Consider the following 15275-nt stretch of genomic DNA (forward strand, 5'->3'; position numbering starts at 1 on the left):
CAGTAAATACGAAGCAAATATAGAAAATACACCCTGAGGCATGGACTCTTCTATTAAATATATGATACTATTTACTAAAATCCTTAAACTTAAATATGGCCACTGATTTTTAAAAATTAATTGCCTTTTTAAAGAACAAATATAGATTTACAGAAAAATTGAGATGATAGTACAGAGAGTTCCCATATTCCATCCCCTCTTTTGCACAGTTTCCCCAGTTAAAATCTTGCTTTGGAGCAGTGTATTTGTTACGATTAGTAAACCAATATTGATACATTATTATTAACTGAAGTCTACAGCTTATTGTAAGGTTTACTCTGTGTTTTACCTTCTATGAGTTTTGACAATGCATAAAGACATGCATCCACTATTGCAGTATCATACAGAACAGCTCATCACCCTAAAAATCTATCATATATCACCTACTTATTCCTCTCCACTCCCCTCTGCCTGTTTTCCTCCTGGCAACCACTGATCTTTTCATTATCTCCAGAGTTTTGGCTTTTCCAGAACATCAGACAGTTGGAATAATATAGCATGCAGCCTTTTTTGACTGGCTTATTTCATTTAGTAATTTGTATTTAAGTTTCCTCCTTGTCTTCTCATGGCCCTTTTTTTTTTCACTGAGTATTTTATTGTATGGATGTACCAGAGTTTATTTATTTATTGTTCTACTGAAGAACATCGTGAATGCTTACAGTATTTGAAGACTACTCATAAAACTACTATAAACATTTATGAGCAGGTTTTTTTTTGTGGACATAAGTTTTCAGCTTAATTGAGTACATCCTTGGGAGTGTAACTGCCGGATTGTATAGTAAGACTATGTAAGCTTTGTAGAAAGCTGCCAAACTATCTTCCAAGGTGGCTCTACCATTTTTCATTCCTACCAGCAATAAATGAGAGTTCCTGTTGTTTTACAACTTTACCATCATTTGGTGGTGGTGTTCTTTGGATTTTACTCAAATAGGTGTGCAGCGGTATCTTATTTTAATTTGCAATTCCCTGAAGACATGATGTTGAACATCTTTTAGTATGCTTATTTGCCAGGTCATCTATATATATCTTCTTTAGTGAGGTTTTAGTTGAGATCTTTGGCCCATTTTTAAAATTGGATTGTTTATTTTCTTACTGCTGAGCTGTAAGAGTTCTTTGTATATTTCGAACACAAGCTCTTTATCAGTTATGTGTTTTACAAATATTTTCTCCCAATGTGTGTTTTTCTTCTCATTCCCTTAACAGTGTCTTTTGCAGGGAAGAAGTTTTTATTTTTAATAAAGTCAGTGTATCGGCTTTTTATTTCATGGATTCTGCTTTTACTGTTATATTTAAAAGCTTGTCACCAAACCCATGGTCACCTGCATTTCTTCTGTTATCTTTTAGTATTTTTAAAGTTTTGCAGTTTGCATTTGGATCTATGATTCATTTTCAGTAAACTGTGGAGTGTCTGAAATCTGTGTCTAGATTATTGTTTTATATAGAATGTCCAATTGTTCTAGAACCATTTATTAAATGGTTTTCTTGTATCCATTGAACTGCCTTTGCTCTTTTGTTAACTATGAAAGATAGGTTGAAATAGTAAATTTCCCAACTCTGATTCTGAGTACAAAAGTAATTGGTTAAACCAAATACAGAAAATCTATACTGAAACGTGCTTTAGTATATCAAATATTTGGTAATGTTTGTTAAGATCCTTAAACTCAAACACAGCCATTAATTTTCCTGTTTCATCAGAGATATAAATATTTCACTGTGGCTTGAATTCTAATAATGAAGTAATCATTTATTGAATGTGAGATGCTAAGCTCTGTCTCTCTATATATATTCATTTAATCCTCACAAAACCCTTATGAGGTGTTATCAATATCCACATGGAGCATATCATAGAATGGTGGTTTGCAGAAGTTAAATACCTTGCCCATGGTCATCCAGTCAGAATATGGCAGAGCCAGGATGGGAAGTCACCAGGTGATTCCAGGAGCAAAGATCTTAAGCACCTTTTGATAATTTCTTCATGTTCTCCTTTAAAACTTAAGAGTCCTCACTTTAATTGGCTTCCACTTCAGGATTGTGGTGAAATGACTGCTGCAGTTCTGGGTCTCACATCTCTTCCAGGAACTTTAAAAAAGAAAATCAATGGAACTTTTTCTCAGAGAACCTCTTAGATGTCCCCTTTCATTTTGGTTTTTTGTGTATTCCTAAAACAACTCCAGTGAGCTGGGGAGTGATGAAAGGTGATTGGCTTTGCCATATAGTGTTGATCAACTGCTGTTGAGGCAATTAAAATTATCCATAGAAATATAAGGCCCTTTGAGCTGGGGATAGTCAGGTTTCCTTGCATGGGATGGTGATGATGAGAAGACACCTATTTGGAAATAAGCTAGGCTCTAAGTAGAAAGCCAAGAATTTCCATGATACCTGTTTGTATACTTTCCTAATCACGTTGCACCTTCCAGCCTCATCTCCTGTGTACTTTCCTTAATTTCACTTAAACTAGATGGTCACTGTTTCTACTTATGCTCGTGATAAGCTCCCTCTGTGCCTTTGCTACTTTGTAGAGGCATTGTACGTTTGAGTCGAAGACAGCTGGTTGCAAATTCTAGTTCTGTTCACCCAGAGTGAGTAACTTACCCTCCCCCATCCTTGGTTTACTCCATTGCAAAAATCGAAATCACAGATACCTCATAGAGTTACAACAACTATAAATTAAAAGAAGAACTTATCGCAATGCCTGTGGTGAGGAAAAATAAATGATTCCTTGAAATACCTCCTCGATAATACCTCCTTGCTAATAGCACACAATTGTCTTCTGGCTTCATCTCCATCTTATCTGTGTCAAGAGTTGAAAAATAACCAACGTATGAAAAGAGGGAAACATGGTAGTAAAAGCTTTTTTTCTAAATGTTTTATTTTAGACATTGGAAAAATAAACTTCTATAAAGTATGTTCAGAATCCTTGCCATGAACACGAGGCAAGGAAAGGAGCTAGCCTCTTACATTACTTTCTGTTCCTCAACAAAAGTGGCTCCTGGTGCCTGCAAAGCCTGAATTTCCCTCCCCTGCCATTGACATTTGGCTGATTCCTTTATTTCTTCTTAAAAATGTCACCTCTACAGAGAAGATATTGCTGATCCTTCAATCTTTCAAGCTCATTAAGTCTTCTGTCATTGGTTCAAACAACACTCCATCCTTCCCCTCTTGTAGCCCTCACCACATGTGTGATTATAGGTTCTGTCTTTGTCTTCTTCCCTGACTTGTGATCTCTCGAGGACCCAGGTGGCTTTATCTCCTTCATTGCCATAGCCTAGTGCTAGTATGGTCCCTGGCACACACACAGGCACTTAAACATAGCTCTTAGTTAAGTGAATGAACAATTGGAACCTGGACTGAAAAGTGACAATTCTCAGAATCCAGAAAGCTAGATAGACTTATTTGTTTGCTGCATATGCCTAGAAAAGAGTAAGAAAAATTAGCAGAAATAAAATATTTCTAACACAACACAGAGATCTATTTACTGCCTTGTGGGAGTATTAAATGTCCAAACTGTTCCGTGAAAAGTAAAATGATAACTACATTGGGTAAGTTTTATTTCCAGTTGACAGACACATTCTTGTATAAGTGTCACATCATTCTTATTGAATCAAACCATATTTTACAAATGCAAAAAAATGGAGCAATAAGAAAATAGAGTATAAGAAAAAATAGAGGTAGACATGGCAATAAAACTAATTAAAATTAAAATAAAGGATGTGAGGCAAAATTCCCTGAAACATCTTTAAAATCCCACAGAATATTACAAAGAAAATGTTTAGAATGACTTAAACACAAATAAGGTGACTGATCTCATTAATATGTTAATCACATTAGACAATTTCTTTTGTATATTGAAAAATAATGCATAAAATTTGTTGATTTAATTTCACTGGTTCCTGAAGTACAGCACTGAAATTAAACACTTCAGATAACAACTTGAATGTTCCAAACGCAGTTCATTGCAAACTTGGAAAAAACCAAATATAATACAGTGTGCTGCTGCATGGATTTTGGCATTTTTCAATTCTCCTTGAAATGGGAAGGAATCTACATACTCCAAGGTGATTATCATCAAGAGATCCATGAAAGGTGATTAGTATAAAGTTTGTATTTTAAAAAGTTGAAGCCTGAGAGAAATGTATTTATAAAACATTTATGACGGGAGGAGAATGGTGTAGAATACAGGATTGGAATTCAGATTTTCATAGGTTTAAGTTCTAATTTCCAGTCAGCTATTTATTGCTATTTAATCACTCTGACATTGTTTTCAAAGCTACTTGATAAGGATAATAATTATAATAAAAACTCCATATTATTTTTGTTTGACTCAGAAGTAATATACACCAACCAGCTGACACAGAAATAATGGCACAATAAATAGTGAGTTTAATTTTATTGTGTAGAATAAGAAGCCACTTCTTGTCAATAAGACAATAGGCTGCTTCCCTAACATGAAATCAAGTTCATTTCAACACTGAAGTTGAAACCACCAACAGTTACAAATACTCAGGTAAAGAGCGATATATTTGGCCAATGTCATACAAAGAAACAGTCCTTGTCTATTACAAATTGCATTTATCATAAATGCTGCTGACAGCTTTGGTAAGAAGGCCTCAAAAGGAAAATATTTGCAAAACTAGAAAATGCTCTGAGGGCTCAAAGGAGAAAAAGATACTACTGCCAGCAAAAATACCTGTAAGAAAGCTTTGTTCTCAGTTGAACTTTTTTTTCTGTCAGTCTAAAAACCACCGGTTTCCTCCACCAAATGCAAAAACCAGTAGAGGAAACAGAACTGATGGATGAGTTCAAAGCCAGATTTCCTTAAGCCTGTGATGGCAGGTAGAGTCAGGGATAAAGATTGCTTCTTCAAGTGATCTGATTTCTTGAACTTAATTTCACAGTCTATCAGTTACCTGAGAGACATTATTTTCTTCAGCTTGGTCAAGTCAAAAGCAAGATTTCACAGATATAAATAAAGAGAGGGAGTAATATCTTCTTTCAGGGGAATATTACCCCCTAGAGACACGAACCAACTTCTTATAGCTGTTTGTACCTCTGATGTTTCCTGAAAGGTTGGTTAAACCATGGAATACCTTTAATAGCTCCAGCTTCCTCATGTGGAAAAAAAAAAGCCCAATAATATCTTAAATGTACAAATAAAGGACATTGCAGCAGTGGATAAAATGTCACCATAAGATTTACAATATCAGTGGTATTGTGTTATTGTTCTTAGGTATATTTTAATGACTTTAACATACTTCTCTTGGATGATTTGGAAAACAGATCCTCTTAGCTAATAGAAACAAAATCAAAACAAATAATTTTCAGAAGGAATTAGCCTTCAGCGGTAGATTTGTGGGTTGTGTAGTATAAGAAGACTAGCAGAGAAAATTTTGATGTATTTATGTATTAATTCATTTTTATGTATTTATGTCTTCCCTTCTTCCACAAATGATTTAAGATGCCTAAAAACAACACAACGTGATTTTTAAAAATTAAAAATAACTCAGTGAGGAAATGAGGGCAAATAAAAGAAAGAAAGAAAAGATAGATTGACAATTGGTACAAAAACTACGGCCATGTGGTTTAGAATATGTGTTGTTTTGTCTACGATTCAGAATTAATTTTTAGTGAAACAGTTGCCCAAATGGTTATGGGCCAACAGAGATTTTACTTTTCAAAGACTGAGAAGAAATAAAGTGGTCCTGACCTGCTTCCCCTGGAAAGTACTTCTTGGACCCCACCATGATGGTAGGTGGCCCAGTCTATTTGGCTGAAGTTCCTGCATTTGACAGCTTGTATAGCTACAGCTTAATCACTGCTGAAACTTCAACAGAGGAAAAAGGGTATTCTAGGTATAATGAAAGTTAAACTTTTTTCTCTGTTATTCTGTATACCCTGCATATGGTCATCACAGATAATGCCTGCCAGAAAAGCTTCACAAAGCCTCCCAACACAAAATCATATCAAAAGAAAATGGCCTCAGCTATAATGTAAATAGCAGTTTTTATTGTAGGTAGGACCACTTGAATCTACAGGGAGGATTTCCAAGGTCATGACTGTGTAGCTTTTCTCTCTCTCTAATTCTTACCCAGGGGATCGTCTATGTCAAGAATGACAAATAGATTTTCATATTGAGTTACAACTTAGCTCAATGGTTAATTGGTAGTTGATAGCTAACACTATACGTTGAGCAAAATTCTGTGCCTGAATCTGGCCCCAGTGAGAAAGACTAATGTGATCAATTAATGATATTGGCCAAGAGAGTGAGAAGAAGGGTGGCGGCAACTGCACTGAGCATATCTGGTTTCAGGAGTTTTCTGTTTTTTTAATTCTGATTATACCCCAGAGGTGTAGGAAATTGACCTTATGGTACCTATATTTCTTTCCTAAGACCCTTTTAGAAAGGGTGATGATGAGTCAAGAGTTTTCTCAACTCTATATAAGGAAAGAATGATGACTTTCCTCCATTCTGTGATTGCTTCCATGTGTATTTGTTGCTGTGAACAAAGTACCAATATGAACAACAGCATATTTCATATGTTGAAAAAATTATCCAATTTAAGCAGAATTGATCTGGATTGCAGATGAAGAGCGAGAAAAGGGATCCATATCCAGGGTTATATATTTTCTGTCATTACGTTACAGATCTTTTCATTATATTAATTTGCTATTAAGCCAGAAATAGGCAGTTATGACAATCTTCTGCTTCTAGTGTGTAGGTGGTTTCCAATTTTAGACTCTTCCTATTATGGATGGTAGAATGATTTCAAGTCCAACATAAGTCATGTTTGTCTTCTAAGATTCTGGAGGTATTACTTAATCCTCTAGGAATATGAAAAGTATTGTGGACATTATCATGATTGAAAGGGTAAACACAGATGTGTGTTGCCAGTGAATTTTTGAGCATGAATAGTGTGAGAACATCATCGATGGAATTCCAAGAACTTAAAATGCTGTGGGAAACTGGCTCCCAAAAAGTTACACAACATCTGACATGCAATTATCCTTCCACTAATCATTTCACTAAGAGTCAGTAGTGTTCATGAGGCTAGTTAGTTGCTTAAAAATGTTTAGAGGAGAACATTTAAAACTGTAATGAAATTGTAATTGTAGACTGAAATTTGTAGCTGAAGATAATGATAGAATCCAGGCAGTTACTATTATTTTCATATATAAATGTGTATAATGTATTGATCCATGACTGGAGTCATCTGTGATGTTGTAAAAGATCATAAAACTTGCTTAGAGAGCTAAGGCTTCCCAAAATTGGTAGGTGAATTTCTTTTTACTGATGTTGAATGTATTTACATTTTTATTATTGGAATAGAAATCTGTTTGGTAGGAAGCGAGCAGGTGTCTCTGAGGAGATATCACAGTGGGAAATGTTTATGGAATTTCCATACTTGGTTTCCACCCAATAGTACATATTTCATAACATTTCAGCTAAATTAGCACATTCATTTTTGTGTTATATGGGGGTGGGAAAGAACTAACCTTTTCTAGTTTTTGAAAATTAATCAGACATTTTTAGCTTTCATTTTCTTTTGAAATAAGAAATAAAAGTTGCAAATATGAACTTCCACCTTGGCAGGATTAAAAACTCATTCAGGCATGAAGAAAATCAATATCAAGTCAGGAGAAAAAGGAAATGAGAAGGCTCAAGTATGAAGGTTTGAAATAAAACTCCTGTGCACAATGAGTCCTATCTTTTCAATGTCATCCCTGGTAGCTGCTGATCCCTACAAAGACAAGAACTTATGAATCAGGAAGTATAGTACAGCATGGTTGAGGGAACGCTCTCCGAGGGAGAGCTTCTGCATGACTGCTGCCGCCTTCGGAGAATCTCATAGCCATCACTGATACCTCTAAGGCAGGTATTTAGAAGACGAAAGCTTGATCTGGTACTTGAGAAAAGCCACCTGACCAGGAATATGCATTATGTTACATGAATAAGAAGTAAATTTTTATTGTGTTAAGACATTAAGTTTTGAATTTGTTAGTTTCAGCTGCTAGCATCATTTTAACTAACGTGGACAATTCTTCTTATCATCTCCAGAAATTTTTCCAAAGTGTCTCAAAATAATAACAAATTAAGTAAAATGATATTCTTGCTAGGTAAAGCTAGCTTTCAAGCAAATGTTCTAGACCCCAAATCCCTCCTCTAGAGAAATTAGAGATGAGCCTCCAATTCCCCCACCTGTCACATACTTCCACTAAAGTGTTCACAGGAAAGAATATACCCACCACGAAGGTGCCATATAGAATGGGTTTCCTGGCAAATAGGACCTGGAGGTATTGTGATATAATAAGAAATATATTTGTGGATTCTGCCCCAGATTCCTGACATACAGAGCTCCTAAAACCCTGGTGTATAGGGGTGCTAGGATAATTTTTTGTTCTAATATTTGCTCTTTGATCCAGGTTCCTGACACAGAGCTCCTAAGACCTTTGTAATTTTCTGAGTGATAGGAGCATCTGGCACAGAGCTCCTACATTCCTTGGAATTTCCTGGGTGAGAGCAGTATCTTTTGTTTTCTGATTGCCAGGGAACCAACAATGTGATTAGAAGATTGGAACCTTCAGCTCCTGCCCCGAAATCCCTGGACCTCTGAGGAGAGGAGAGGGGCTGAAGGTTGAGTTGATCACTGATGTCAATGACTTAATCAATCTTATCTATGTAATTATGCCTCCATAAAATCCCAAAATGACTAATTTCAAATAACTTCTTGGTTAGTGAAAACATTTGCATGCCAGGAGGCGCTCACACTCCAACTCAACAGGTATGGAAAATCCTCCACTCAAGGCTCTTCAAGACCTTGCCCTATGTATCTCTTCATCTGGCTGTTCATCTGTACTCTTTATTATATCCTTTATTAATAACCTGGTAAACATAAAATGTTTCTCTGAGTTCTATGAGACACCACAGCAAATTAATTGAACTCAAAGGAGGGGACCATGGAGACTCCAACTTATAGCCAGTTGGTCAGAAGCATAGGTCACAACCTGGGGCATACAACTGGCATCTCAAGTTTGGGCAATTTTTTTGGGACTGAGCCCTTAACCTGTGGGATCTGATGCAATCTCCAGGTAGCTGTGACAGTATTGAATTGAATTGGAAGACACCCAGCTGGTGTCCACTGCAGAATTGCTTGGTGTGTGGGAAACACTCCACAGGCACCTGGTTACAGAAGTGTTAAGTGGGTGTGTGAGTAGAAAAAAACACTATGATTTTTCCTATCCATATTATATTCCCACCTCAATTCTAGGTAATCCTTTTAGTTTTCTAACAAGCAAACAAAACAATGAACACCTTAACACTGAGCGCTACCTTAGGAAGCCTTAACTGACTTACAGGACTAAGAAAGGCAAGATGCTTTATGTAAGGTAACAGGTTGTATATTAAGATTCCTGGATATTTTGTTTATTTGCCTTTTTTGCATGGAGTATCAAAGCAATAAACAATTTTATGTCAGGCTAATAGTGTGGCTGGAACATGAAATTTATAGAAGTAGTAAAAGCAATGATTTACGTTCTAAACTGAAAGGGTAATCACGTGATCTAAGACTGGCAGAATCAAAAGTCAAAACTGCTATCAGTCATCTGGAAGTTTTCAAATATTTAGACATTTGGCAGTAAGTAAACAAAAGGTTTGAATAAGTCACAATTTTTTCCTTAGCTTTTGAGAAAATTATTTTGGTATGTACATTAAATATTAATTGAGATAGTATATTTCAAATATGCATTTTAAATTGTATAGTAATATAGTACTACCACTATTTTAAAACCTTTGTTATAGCTTTGGTAAGGTAGCTATTCAAAATATACTTTAAATTTTTTATTGCCTGATAGATACTGCCCATATAAAATATCCTTCCAGGGATATGACAATAGAGTAATTTTACTGAAACATTTCCTAATTTTTCCAAGAATATTCTGAACAACCACGTATATGGAAATGCGAAATTTTCAACTAAGTGATGATTTTCTGCAGTCATTGAAAGCAAAATAGAAAAATTCAACTGTGAATCTAGACTCAGAGGTTTAAAAAAAATCAGGTAGAGTCCTAAACAAATTAAGGCTGTCCTGGTTCATGCTCTGGCATTAATGTTCCATATGAATTTTGCTAAAACACATGCAAGTACTAGAATTTGTGGTCAACAATTGTGGACAGGTTACATTTTCTTTAAATCCAAGATACTTTTAATTGCTCTAGGCCTGTATTATTAAGAAGATCCATTGAAAGAAAAGATAGAATCCTTGAATTTATATTCTTTTTATTTTATGAGATTCCTAGATAAGAATCTTAGGATTATTATGGTGGGGGAGAATTGGGAGGTTAACTTAACTGGGTTATAGCCTTTGCATCATATGAATAATAGTAACAATAAGTAGTTAGCAGATATCAACCATTGGTCTTAGATGCTATTGCAGAATTCTTTTTACAGAAAGAAAACAAATTCCATATTTTTGAAAAAGTTTACAATCTAGTTAAGTTTTGAAAAACAAATACTTTAAGGATTGATATAAAGCAAAATATTAAAAAGTAAGTGTTACAGGGATGCCAAAGAAGACTGGCATTAATGGATAATATTACCTCCAAAAGAGCTGAATATTTGAGGTTGATCTTAAAGAGTATGATGGGTATAAATTAGTGAAGAGTAGGGAGATAGAGTTCCAGACTACAGCAGGGTAAGAACAGGGAAGAAACACTAGTGGAAATTTATATTTATTCACTTTTTCATGTAGGTGAGAGTTTAATTTACCTTGAGAATGCAGCATCTAGGAATTGTGCTTTTTGTGCCTCTTTCAGCAGATTTTTTAGTTCATAATTTTCCTCTGGCCCTGGTTGTAAGATATTTATGCTCGACTGTGTTCATTGTTTTTTGTGAACTTATAAAAATTGCTTTTTTATTAGTCTATAAAAGCCATGTTTGGAGACAGCCTAAAATAAAAATTAATGCAACTTATCACCCTACAGCATGGAACAAGTGCCTGTTTCAGTCTCTTATTTAAGCACCGCAGACGCGTTGAAACCTAATAAAAACAGTTCCCTGGCACATCAACCCTAACCAGAGAGTAAGAAGTTAAAAATCTGTGAATCGCCTACAACCAAAGGGGAGTCTTTTGAGAGCTGCATTGTTAAAACTCTGAGAACAGGTATGTTATGTCTAGAGGCCTAAAATCTGGGCTTTGTGAAGAAGCAAATGTTTATGACTTAGTAAATTCTCTTCCTCCTTCATCACCTTGACTTTTTAAAACAATTAGTCCTTTTAACTGTGATATGGCACTCTTTGGCTTTGAAATATATCTTGCTAGACAGAAAAGGAAGCTGCATTCTTTATGGTCCTGAAATAATAATTGCAAGTAGTAAGACATATGAGATGTGCTAGTTTAAGGCATGTTCAATAACTATCTCTCTATATCCATGAGGGTGAGGGTCATAGAAAATACATTAAAATGAGCCAGTTTGGAAAATCATAACAATAACAGCAATAATAATGATTATTATTATATTACCAACACAAACACAGCACACAGCCCTGTGGATGTGATTGTTTCCCAGCAGAGAGCTTGGGCCTCCCAGTTTACTTCTGAATGTGTCCAGGGATGCTGTGCAGATGGCCAGTACTTGCAATGTGAGCCAGCTCACTGGTACACAGAAAGCTGGAGTTTGAGAGGAGAGAGCAAAATACAAGGTGTGTGTCCTAGACTTTCCCATCTAGCCTTCTCATGAGATAGGCCAACAGCCTTCAACAGGTGATGCTTCCTTCAGTAGCCCCACCTCCCTTGGCTCCTGCCCCTGCCCTGGCTCGGGAGTCTTCATGGGAACAGCGTGCCCTTGTCTTAATCAAAAGCAGCCCTGCGGGGAGGAGGCTCAGAAGGAACTGGTAGGAAAATAGCACTCTAATGCTTTTTCCTCAGGTGCTCTCCAGATACGTTCTCAAGGACACATTCATCTGTGAATGCGGATTTTTATTCCTGTGCCTCATTCTGTTGGAGCTGTAGAAAACCAAACTCTCTATCTGGTTAGTTTTTAGGAAAAGTATGCTGGTCCTCCCAAATGTGATAAGAAGCCAGTGAAAATGATCTGGGCATTAAGGCAGCCACAGTGGAAGAATTATAGCTACATAGACACCATCTATACCCCCAGAGCAAGCACATCACATCCAACTCCTGACCCGATTATCTCTGAGCTATGGCTCTTGTGGCTTGGTCCACAAGTCCATGCCTGGGGTTCCCAGAACACAGACCAACTTGTTGTGCAATGAAGACTTTATGAGAAACTTTGTTTTCTCTTTTCCTAAGGGCCTGAAATCAGCAAGCCAAAAAGCATTTTATCCTAATATAGAAAAGAATTAGACAGCAGATGCTTCTTCACAGCAGCCTGTGTGCTGGGGATAGAAAAAAAAATGGCGTAGCCTTCTCTCTGGCAAGAGTTAGGACTGAATCATCATGGGAGTGTTTGTGGTAAAATTACATTTTTCCTTTAGATAGTGGAATTATTATCACTGGGCTATAGACAGCTAGTCCGGAGTGACTTTGATGAGACATACTCTTTTTCACCACATAAAGAGTGTGTCTTTTGACTCCAAGGGAACAAAATATCCAAGAATATCGTCATGGGAGGAGAGCAGATAGGAGACCCTGGAAAAAAGTTGGCTAAGATCAAGAAGGGAGGGGAGCCAGCAAAGTAATGAAGAGGATTTGTTTTCTTTTTGAACTAAGGATGGGGATTCGGTCATGTCTCAATAATCGGGTGAACACAAAAGGTCATTCCAACGAACAAATTTCCCAGTGGCCTCCATGAAGCAAACTACAAAATCAATTCTATATCATCCAACCAAAGACCACCAGGAGGGACTAGGACGCTTTCTTAGGCTTGATGAGTGAAAATACAATTTTGTCTAGAGGTTTATTCAGATCAGGAAGGGAAAGGAGAAAAGAGAATTATTGAGGAAGTTCCTCCAATGTTGGACAACATTGGATTCCCCCCCGCACCCCCCTCTTTTTTTTTTTGACAGACCTCACTGTTGCCCAGGCTGGAGTGCAGTGGTGCAATCCGGGCTCACTGCAACCTTCGCCTCCCAGCTTCAAGTGATTCTTGTACCTCAGCCTCCTGAGCAGCTGGGACTACAGGCGCTTGCCATCACACCTGGCTAATTTTTGTATTCTTTGTTAGAGACGGGGTTTCACCATGTTGGTCAGATCAGTCTCGAACTCCTGGACTCAAGTGATCCTCCCGCCTCAGCCTCCCAAAGTACTGGGATTACAGGCATGAGCCACCGTGCCCGGTGATTTTTTGCATTTCTAATGCTTTAGGTTTTCATCTTTACCTGGCAGTTGCATAGATATCCAACTTGACTCCTTGCCACTAATGTCTTCTCTCATTTAATCAATTCTTCCAGTTGGCCTTTGTTTTATCTTTCTGAAAGATTAAATTTCCCTCTGCAATCCCTTCCCTTTGCTAGCTCCTCATGAACTATCAAAGTCCAGCTTCTTCAACCTGAACATCATCTATAAAATATGGATACTCTCTGCCTCCTCCAATCCTACCTCCCAACAGTCCTCTGATCCTAGATGACTTTCTTCTCACTATTCCTGGAAGATATCTCCTCTTGCATTTCTATGTATTCAGTTGATTATGTTGTTCTCATCAAAAATGGGCACCTCCTTATATACATCTGCTTATCCAAATCTGTCCACTCCCCAAGCCCCTCCTTCAAGATCATCTTCAGTGCTCCTCCAGATGTGTCTTGCGTATCTGAATTTCTATAGCATCTAATGCTTATACTTTTGTAATTTTAGCACTCCATTTAGGCTTATTCAGATTTTTTTCCAACATTATTATGTATTTGTATAGAATGTCTTCTCCATTGAAAGAAAAATCTCCTCTATGACACGAACTGTGTCACAGACATTTTAATATCCCTCATGATAGTTCAAACAGTTTAATATAAACATTCAAAATCTTTTTGTTCCCAAATCAGTTTACGTGTATGTAGCCTTTAAACCTCATTGCCAGCCTTTGGTAATGGGAAAATAAGTCCAAATGAGGCATTCCATTGGAGGCTCTTTTAAAGTCATCATGCTTCTATCTCTCCTCTCCCCACTAGGTCAAGAGCTCAGGGTGATCTTTGAGCTAACGAGGACGCTAGGTGACACCAAGCCCAAACACTCTCTGAGCAAGTGCCTGGTCCTGAGAGGTGATCGAGGTCACACGACTATAAGATATAGGCAGGAACTGAAAAATCACATCTCCAGACTCATCACTTGGTATGTTTTTTCTCCTTTTGTTATATTGCTCCCCAACCTAGCTTTTCTATGGCTGGTGGGCCAGCAAATATTGGTTAATTCAATTTTAGAAAGAAAAAAAAAAACAAAACTAAATAAATGAAAACAGTAAGAGAGAGAAAACAAAATTTAGGGTTGGTGTGAACAGGGTTTTAGCTTTTCAGTTAGGTTTCCAATGCTTCAGGAATACAGGGCATGGATATCAATTATGGCTGTGCTTTTGTTCACTTTGATTCTGTTTTGATATTTTCTTTTTGACATTTTAGAAGTTGCTTTGTATCGAACTAACCACTAACTAACCACATAAGTGGTTGCTTATACCACTAATTATGATCAATTGTCAAAAAAGAGCCACATTATGCCCTCCAAACTGTTGGGTTGCTGCTTCTTTGTTCCAGATAATTCTACCTGAGATAAAGCAAGAATCACAATGTTGGACCTAGGAAGGTAACTACCCAAAGGGGATTCTAATGAAAATATTGATGAAATATTCAAAGTGGACAAATGCATAAAATGTGAAAAAAAGAGTAGAAATTTGATGCATTTTAGAAATACTCTAAGAATCATTACATTTATATTTTAGGATGCCAAGAGGTATTTCTAGAAGGAATAAAATTAACATATCAGTATGGTTTTATAGAAAGAATTCTAAAGCAAGGTTTAAAAGTCCTTGAATTTAGCTGTTTTTCAAGGTATCAGTCATTAAATTCCTTGATTCTCAGTTCCCCCATCAGATGAGAATTACACAACTCACATATTTGCTTTTATTATTAGAAATATATATAAAAGTATGGGAAAATGTATTTACACATTGAATTTACTTTTTGTGGACTTAAAGAAGGGTTGTCCCCTGGGCTGAGACTTATTTTACTGGTTGTGTTATACTGATTTTCCATGTGCATTTGCTAGGAAGAAAATAGTAATAGGATTTTTACTTTTTAAATGTG

At 36.6% G+C, this 15275-nt stretch overlaps 1 long non-coding RNA gene across 1 annotated transcript in view; it reads left to right on the forward strand.

The window, feature by feature from the left end:
• The window catches only part of LOC105482505 (uncharacterized), a 170746-nt gene that overhangs the window by 14740 nt on the left and 140731 nt on the right, over positions 1-15275 (forward strand). Inside the window, exon 4 of the long non-coding RNA XR_011624003.1 lies at positions 14151-14310. This is a non-coding gene — a long non-coding RNA (uncharacterized lncRNA). The remainder of the gene's footprint in view (positions 1-14150; positions 14311-15275) is intronic.

This window comes from Macaca nemestrina, chromosome 5 (genome assembly GCF_043159975.1).
Source record: "Macaca nemestrina isolate mMacNem1 chromosome 5, mMacNem.hap1, whole genome shotgun sequence".
Classification (NCBI taxonomy): Eukaryota; Metazoa; Chordata; class Mammalia; order Primates; family Cercopithecidae; genus Macaca; species Macaca nemestrina.